This window comes from Manis javanica, chromosome 3, assembly GCF_040802235.1.
Source record: "Manis javanica isolate MJ-LG chromosome 3, MJ_LKY, whole genome shotgun sequence".
In the NCBI taxonomy this organism is placed as follows: Eukaryota; Metazoa; Chordata; class Mammalia; order Pholidota; family Manidae; genus Manis; species Manis javanica.
This window is the reverse complement of record NC_133158.1, coordinates 60,698,893-60,706,523: the sequence shown is the minus strand read 5'-3', so window position 1 is coordinate 60,706,523 and position 7,631 is coordinate 60,698,893. Positions and strand designations below refer to the sequence as shown.

The following is a 7,631-nucleotide window of genomic DNA, read 5'->3' as shown; positions in this document are numbered from 1 at the left end:
GGGTTAAGAAGAAAAATAATGACACCATCTTCTGAGACACCTTTCACTTCCAGTAATCACATTTATTGATTTGTGTATGTTGAACCATTCTCACATTCCAGGGATAAATCCCACTTGGTTGTGGTGTATAATCCCTTTAATGTGTTCTTGAATTCAGTTTGCTAATATTTATTGATAATTTTTACATCTGTATTCATCAGGGATATTGATCTATAACTTTCTTTTTTTGTAGTATCCTTATCTGATTTTGGTATTAAAGTAATGCGGGCTTCATAGAATGATTTTGGAAGTGATGCCTCCTCCTTGATATTTTGGAAGAGTTTGAGAAGAATTGGTGTTAATTCATCTTTAAATGTTTGGTAGAATTCTCCAGTCACTTGGTCCTGGAATTTGGTGATTAGTGATTCAACCTCTTTTGTTGTTATTGATCTGTTCAGATTTTCTTTTTCTTCCCGATTTGGTCTTGGTAGGTTGTATGTTTCTAGAAATGTATTCATTTCTTCTAGGCTAATTTGTTATCATATAATTGTTATCATATAATCTTATGATTCCATGTATTTCTATAGTTTCAATTATAATGTCTCTTCTTACATTTCTAATTTTATTTTTTTCAGTCTTCTATTTTTCTTAGTCTAGCTAAAGGTTTGTCAATTTTTCTTATCTTTTTGAAGAACCAACTCTTGGTTTTGTTGATCCTTTTTATTGTTTTTCTGGTCTCAATTTCATTTTTTTTCTGTTCTGATCCTTATTGTTTCCTTCCTTCTACTAACTTTGAGCTTAATTTGTTCTTTTTCAAGTTCCTAGAGGTGAAAAGTTAGGTTGTTTATTAAGGATCTGATTTCTTAATATATGAATTTATTGCCATAAATTTTTCTCTCAAAACTGCTTTTGCTCTCTCCCATAATATTTGATATGTTATATTATAATTTGCATTTGTTTCAAGATAATTTTTTATTTCTCTTTTGATTTCCTCTTTGACCCAGTGATTGTTTAGAAGTGTGGCATTTAGTTTCCACGTATTTGTAGATCTTCTCACTTTCCTCCCATTACTGATTTCTGCTTTCATACTACAGTGGTCAGAGAAGACTGTATAATTTTAACCTTCTTAAATTTGCTGGGATTTGTTTTGTGGCCTATCAAGTGTTCTGTAGTAGAGAGCATTGTGTGTGCACTTGAGAAGAATGTGTATTGTACTGATGTTGGATGGAATGTTCTGCAAAGGTCTTTTAAGCCCATTGGTATAAAATATGGTTCAGTGCCAACATTTCCTTGTTAGTTTTCTGTCTGGACAATTTGGCCATTGCTGATTGTGAGGTATTAAAGTCCCCTACAATTGTTGTATTGTTATCATTTCTCTCTTCAGGGCTGTTATTGCTTAATATATTTCAGTGTCTGGGTTTTGGGAGAGTATATATTTATGATTGTTATATCTTCTTGATGTACTGACCTCTTTAACATTACATAATTACCTTTATTGTCTCTTATCTTTTTTGGCTTGAAGTCTTTTCTGTCTGACATGAATATGTCTGTGCCTCCCTTCTTTTTCTTTCTTTTTGGTTGGAATATTACCTTCCATCCTTTCATTTTGAGCCTATGTGTGTCTTTAGAACTTAAATGAGTCTCCTGTAGGCAGCATATAGTTGGGTCTCATTCTTTGTTTTTTAATACATCCAACCACCTTGTGCCTTTTGATTGGTTCAATCTGTTTACATGAGGGGTGATTATTGATATGTGAGGATTTACTACTGCCATTGTATCTTTTGTCATCTGGTTATTTTGTCTCTCCATTGTTTCTTTTTCCTTCGGTTTCTATCTACCTTTGTAAGTTGATCGTTTTTCCTGGTGATTTTCTCAGTGTCCTCATTTTTTACGTTTTATGTTACTGCTGCAGATTTTTGCTTTATGGTTACTATGAGATTTATATAAAATATCTCATAGATGAAATAGTCCTTTTTCTGCTGATAGCAATTTATCTTAATTCACTGTAAAGATCCCATCCTTTCATACTTCCCTTTTTATATTTTTGATATCACAAATGATCTCTTTTTATGCTGTGATTTCATTTCCAAGTTGTAGTAGCTATAGTTATTTTTAATGTGCTTTTCTTTTAACCTTTATGCTATATAGTTAGAAGTTGAATATTTTATTCTAAAAAAGTTGCAGTATTCAAATTCTGACTATTTATCACCTTAATCAGAGTTTTGTGTACTTTTGTCTTTTTGTTTCAGCTTGAAGAACTCCTCTCAACATTTCTTGTAAAGCAGGTCTAGTGTTGGTGAACTCTGTCAGCTTTTGTTTCTCTGGAAAAGTCTTTATTTCTCCTTCATATCTGAAGGATAACTTTGCTGGACAGTGTATTCTTGGCTGGCAGTTTCTATCTTTCAGTATTTTGAATAAGTCATTCCACTCTCTCGTAGCCTATAGAGCTTCTGCTGAGAACCTAAGGGGAGTGCATTAGAAGGTTACTGTTTTTTTCCTCCCCTGGTTGTCTTTAAAATCTTTATTGTTGACTTTTTTTTTTGGATGATATGATATTTCCACAGTTTGTTGTTTTTAATTATAACAATATAACATATTGCTACAGTGAAAGTTAGAATCTGCTTCATCTGACATGTATTTTGAAATCTTCCATTCAGAAGTGTGGATGGTATGTCCCTAAAACCATAAAGATTATGGAGATTAGAAATATCTTCTTTTATGTCAGGAGTGCTTTACTTGACATTTCACAGATGTTTTTCAGGCAGGTCTGTGAACCCCATGAAATGGTATTAAAAAATATTTTTTGTATCTGCATTTTGTAAGTTTATGGCTTTTCAAAAGATTCTCAAATTGTATATGAATCAAAACAGTTGGTGAGCTCCTTTATAATAGAGTATAGAGGTTTTGAATGTTGTCAATTCATTTATAAATAATTTCCCATAAGTTTGGATATTTCTTGAAACTTGGCACTTGAAACCAAAATCTATTATCATCAAAGATATATGTTAGGAATATAAGATGTCTAGTTTACACCATGGCATTTATTTCATTTGTAAAATCCTGAGAAGTGTTTCTTGCCTCTGAAAAGCAGAAAAGGCTACTCAACTATAACTGAATGTAATTGGACTCTGAGGATTGTAGTTCCCAAATAGCTGACTGAAATGAAATTCTACAAAGCAGACCCTCTGTTCCTATTGTACTGTTGTGATTTCAGTTTGTGGTCTAGCACCCGAGGGGAAGGCGGCTGAGCCTCAGCTCCCCATCTTGTTGCTCTGGCAGTGGATTGCCGGGCATTATCACTCAGTCCTTGTGGGCAGAGCTCTGTCCCAAGCAAATAAAAACAAGGGTCTCTGCCTTCCATGCACTTATATCTAGTTGGGGAGATGAACATATGCCCAAAATATATACAATTTTATTAGGCCACTCTGTAGATGGGAAAAACTAGTTTGTATATGGGTTTCACTAGAATACAAAATGCCTATAGCTAACACTGCTCTTGATTATGACATGCCTTAAGAATTTATAGATAATTTGTGCTGATTTATCAGTGGTGGTAATTCTTCAAAATCTGCTCATGAAAAATCCAGTTATTTTGAAGCCTAAAATTTTAAATAAACTACCCAGATTTCTTTTATAGAAGTGGGTTTTCCCAAATTCAGTCTTCAGCAATCTAAATAATTAGCCTTCTCTCACAGTCTTCTGTTTACAAGTAGGTGAAGGAAGTTTTCTCCCCGGAGATGGTAGCTTTGCAGAGGGTGATGCCATGATGTCCGTGGCTTGAGGGCCCTGCTGCCTTCGGATTCTGGCATAAGTTGCTCTGACCTCCATCAGTTGCATTAACTCCATTATAAAGCCATGTCCTGTGGACACACAGATGACCATGTCTCTCTCTATGTCATCCATGAGTGACTTGACTCTCCATCTGGGGGGGACAGTGCTTCAGCTGGGTGGGCCATTCTGAGATGTGAGGAGCACTCCTCCAGTAAGTCTGAAGTAGTTTTGCCCCAGGCGTAAGTGCCGTCCTCTGGTCTGCTGGCTGACATGCTGCTGCTCACCGCCCTTCTCTCTCATTTTGTGTTTCATGGTGTCTAGATTAGCCCAAATTTTGTCTTTGTTTAACCAGTTCTGTTTTCCTAGTTTTTCTGCCTTTTGCAAAACATTCAAAGAGAGATGGTTCACTGCAAGATACCCAGATGACAATGGGATTTCTAAGGATGAAGGTCTTATCTGAGACTTATCTGTACCATCCAAATCAGATGTCACAGACTTTGGAAATAATTTGGTTTTCGCATTCACTCCTGTGTTTTCTTCTATACTTTTAGCAGTTGTCTATTTTGTTCCAACAAAAGAGAGGCTGCCTCTTTCTTTTGTTTCTCAGAGTCTCTCTGGATAAAATATTCATCTAGAGCCCATAAAACCAAATCACGCAAGGAAAAGATTGTGGTTCCATTTTTGGCATACACTTTGGAAGCTGCTCTGGCAAGACCAAGTTGTTCCATGCATTCTGTAAGAAGTATGGGGAATTTTCCAGCCATAATTAACTTTCCATTTCGATATCCATCCATCCATTTTTGTATGCAATTATTTTCACTGCTTTCTGGTATGTAGCTGCTACACCACCATGAGATACAACTTGTGTGCAGATCTTCATCTGTAAAGATAACAGACGTTCTTCATAATAACTTAGAGTATTTTCAGCCTTTTAAGAAGATAAATCAGCCTCGGCCACATTTATGACCCTGAAGGCCCTCCTGAATCTTGGAGCTTGAAGCACAGAGGAATGGCAGCCCTGGAAACAATTGTTTCAGTCTTGTCTCTGCTCTCATGGATGGTCCACATGCCAAGCAGAGCAATGTTTTTGTCTTTCCAGTGGGTTAAAGATAATATTATCCTGGTTGATCAAGGTTTTCCTCTTTGATCACAAAAGATGTACAAATACCAGCATCATTTATTGCTGTGATTTCTTTACCAAGGACAGCCCTGTGAAAGGCCATAAAAGCTTTCATATTTTCCAGGTAATTCCACTTTTGATTGGAAGTCCCATTGTTATATGGTTTATTCACATAAACTTCACTTCTTTGGTCATAGACACTGACAGTACAAGGTCTAGTTCACTCACCAGGTGAGAGGTGCTGCTGGTCTCTGTGTCTGGCGTTGATGACTATCATCTACTTTTTTCTCTACCAAAAGCACCTCCATGTCTGAATGAAGGTTGGGACCTTACACCCCCAAGACTAGCTGAGGAGTGGCATGGATTATGATTTGCCCATTTCTGTATTCAAACTGCTGGTGACAAAATTTGTACTCTGCTTTGGAGACTGGCTATGTTTCTTCTGTGATTCCAAATTTGCAAAGAGCTCTTCTTCCATTTTCTTTAGAAGACTGTCGTCCTCATCAAAGTCACGAAAAGCTTCCTGTCAGGTATACCTGAGAAGTGTGTGACAAAGTTTCATTCAGATATGGGCTCTTGCTTGTGAATCTAGAATTTCATTGGAAGTGTTTTCCATTGTTAAAGCATGTTTTGCATTTGTTTTTCTTTTAGTTCTATAATTTGCTTCTCTTCAGCAAAAATTGCTACAGGTTTATGTACAACAAAATTAGCTCCAGACACAATTTCACTCTGGACTTCTAAAGCAAGGGGTTGTAGTTTACATATACTGCAGAAAGTTTGAATTTTAGAAATATCTGATGCAAATTTCCTATGTTGACTTTTGAACAGTTTTAATGTAATGTGTCTTGGAGAAGGTCTTTTGCATTGAGACAATAAGGTATTCTATTAGCTTCATGGACTTATATATCCAATTCCTTTGCAAGGTTATTACTTCTTTACATATGTTGTCTGTGCGCTTATGCCTCTCTTTTTCCTCTGGGATAACCATCATTCTTATGTTGGCTTTTCTAGTGGAGCAGATACTTCTTGTAGGGTATCTTCATTTTTAAAAAATCTTGGTTCTCTCTCTTCAAATGCCTGAATCATTTCTAAGTTTCTATTTTCCAGCTCACTGATTCTCTCTTCCATCCAATTGGCTCTATTTTCAATGCATTCTTCATCTCATTGAGTTCTTTAGCTTCGGAATTTCTGTTTCATTCTTATTTTAGAATTATAGTCTCTTTGGTACAGTACTCCTTCTGTTCACTAATTTTATTCTTGAATATTACCTTTCTGAGTTTTCTTGTAGCTCATTGAATCTTTTCCCAAAACAGCTATTTAAAATTCTTTGTCAGTTAGAGTGCAGTATTTTATGTGTTTGGGTTCTGTTGCTCGAAAATCATCATTTTCCTTTTGTGATACTATATTAACATGATTTCTCATGGTGTTTGATGAGATGTGCCATTGCCCCTGCATCTGAAGTAGCAAACACCCCTCTTATTTAGGCAAGGCTTTCTTTACTTTGATTCTAACAGTTCAACAGGTTAGTAACTGGAAACCTTTTGTTTTCAGTAGGGGTGCTACTAACACTTCTCTTGAGGGAGCTGACTCACTGCTGAGACTGCAAGTGTGTACATTATAAAAAGCAAAGGATGATGGAAGAGGCTCTGGGAGGTGTGTCCTTAGTGCTTGGGGCATTGCACATGCCCACCAGTAGCAGCACCCTCAAGTCAGCGGTACCAGAGGTTCTGGGCGTTCCCCTTGCCTCCTAGGGCAGACAGAAGAAGGCACTTTCCTTCAGTTCTCTTTGTCTTCCTCCTTCCCTGTCCTTTTCCTTCCCCCAGTCCCTGTGGTCCCTCCAGCTACAGTTAATGTGGACAGAGACCACCCCAACCCCACTCACCACCTTCATTCTCGTCCCCTTCTTCAGCCGGAAAGGATGCACTGGCTCACTGCCTGACCAGCTGCTGCCTTCTCTGCTGTCACTGTGTCTGCAGCCACTGGCTCCACCGCCACTCCCCTTGCTCTGCCACCTCCTCTGTGGTCCAGTCCACCTGCCTTCAGGTGCGCAGGTGGATGGATCTCTCAAGTGTCTTGGTATGCTGTGCAGAGGCACTTTTTGGTGGTGTGGTGGTCGTGGGGGCTATAGATGTGTGATTAGTTGTAAATCAAAGGAGAGAAAAGGGACCAAGGTACACAGGGCTATGCGGCCCTCCTCCTGCCTTTGTGCTCCTGGATCCCCCTGGATACTCTCCACACCATACCCTGATTCTACTAGGTGCCTCCTTCCACTTTCAACTTCTTGTGAGTTATTTTGTGGCACCTTCATCTCCTCAGAATCTTTTTTATTTCCAGTATAATTTCTTTAAGATTGTGTGGAGACATTCTCCCTTTCTAAAAGATGCCATAACTCCAGAAGGACTGGAAGGAAATGGTAACTCTGTTGCTAACATGAATGTCAGGTGGTATTATGTTGGATTCTGAGGTTGTCTAAGATAGCTACCTAATTCCAACAAGTAGCAGGGCATTAGGCCTGGAAGGCTTCGGAAGGTGGGCCTTAGGCAGGCCAAAGGTGGCCCCAGCCAGTCCTTGGTTAGGGCCCCAGAGGCCTCACTGCTCATTGACTGTAGCTTGAATGGAGTTAAAGATGTCATTGTCTGAGTAGAGGGACCCAAGCAAGATCCCTTTTACCCTATGGTCCAAGGGAATGGGACAGATTCAGAGGCCTGGAGATCAAGCCATGCATGTACCTTTGTTCGCCTTGATCGGTGGTCTTCCCCAT

At 38.3% G+C, this 7,631-nt stretch overlaps 1 pseudogene; it reads right to left on the bottom strand.

Annotated features, from left to right (window-relative positions):
• Positions 1-3,918: 3,918 nt before the first annotated feature.
• LOC108387214 (doublecortin domain-containing protein 1-like) lies at positions 3,919-7,631 on the bottom strand (annotated as a pseudogene).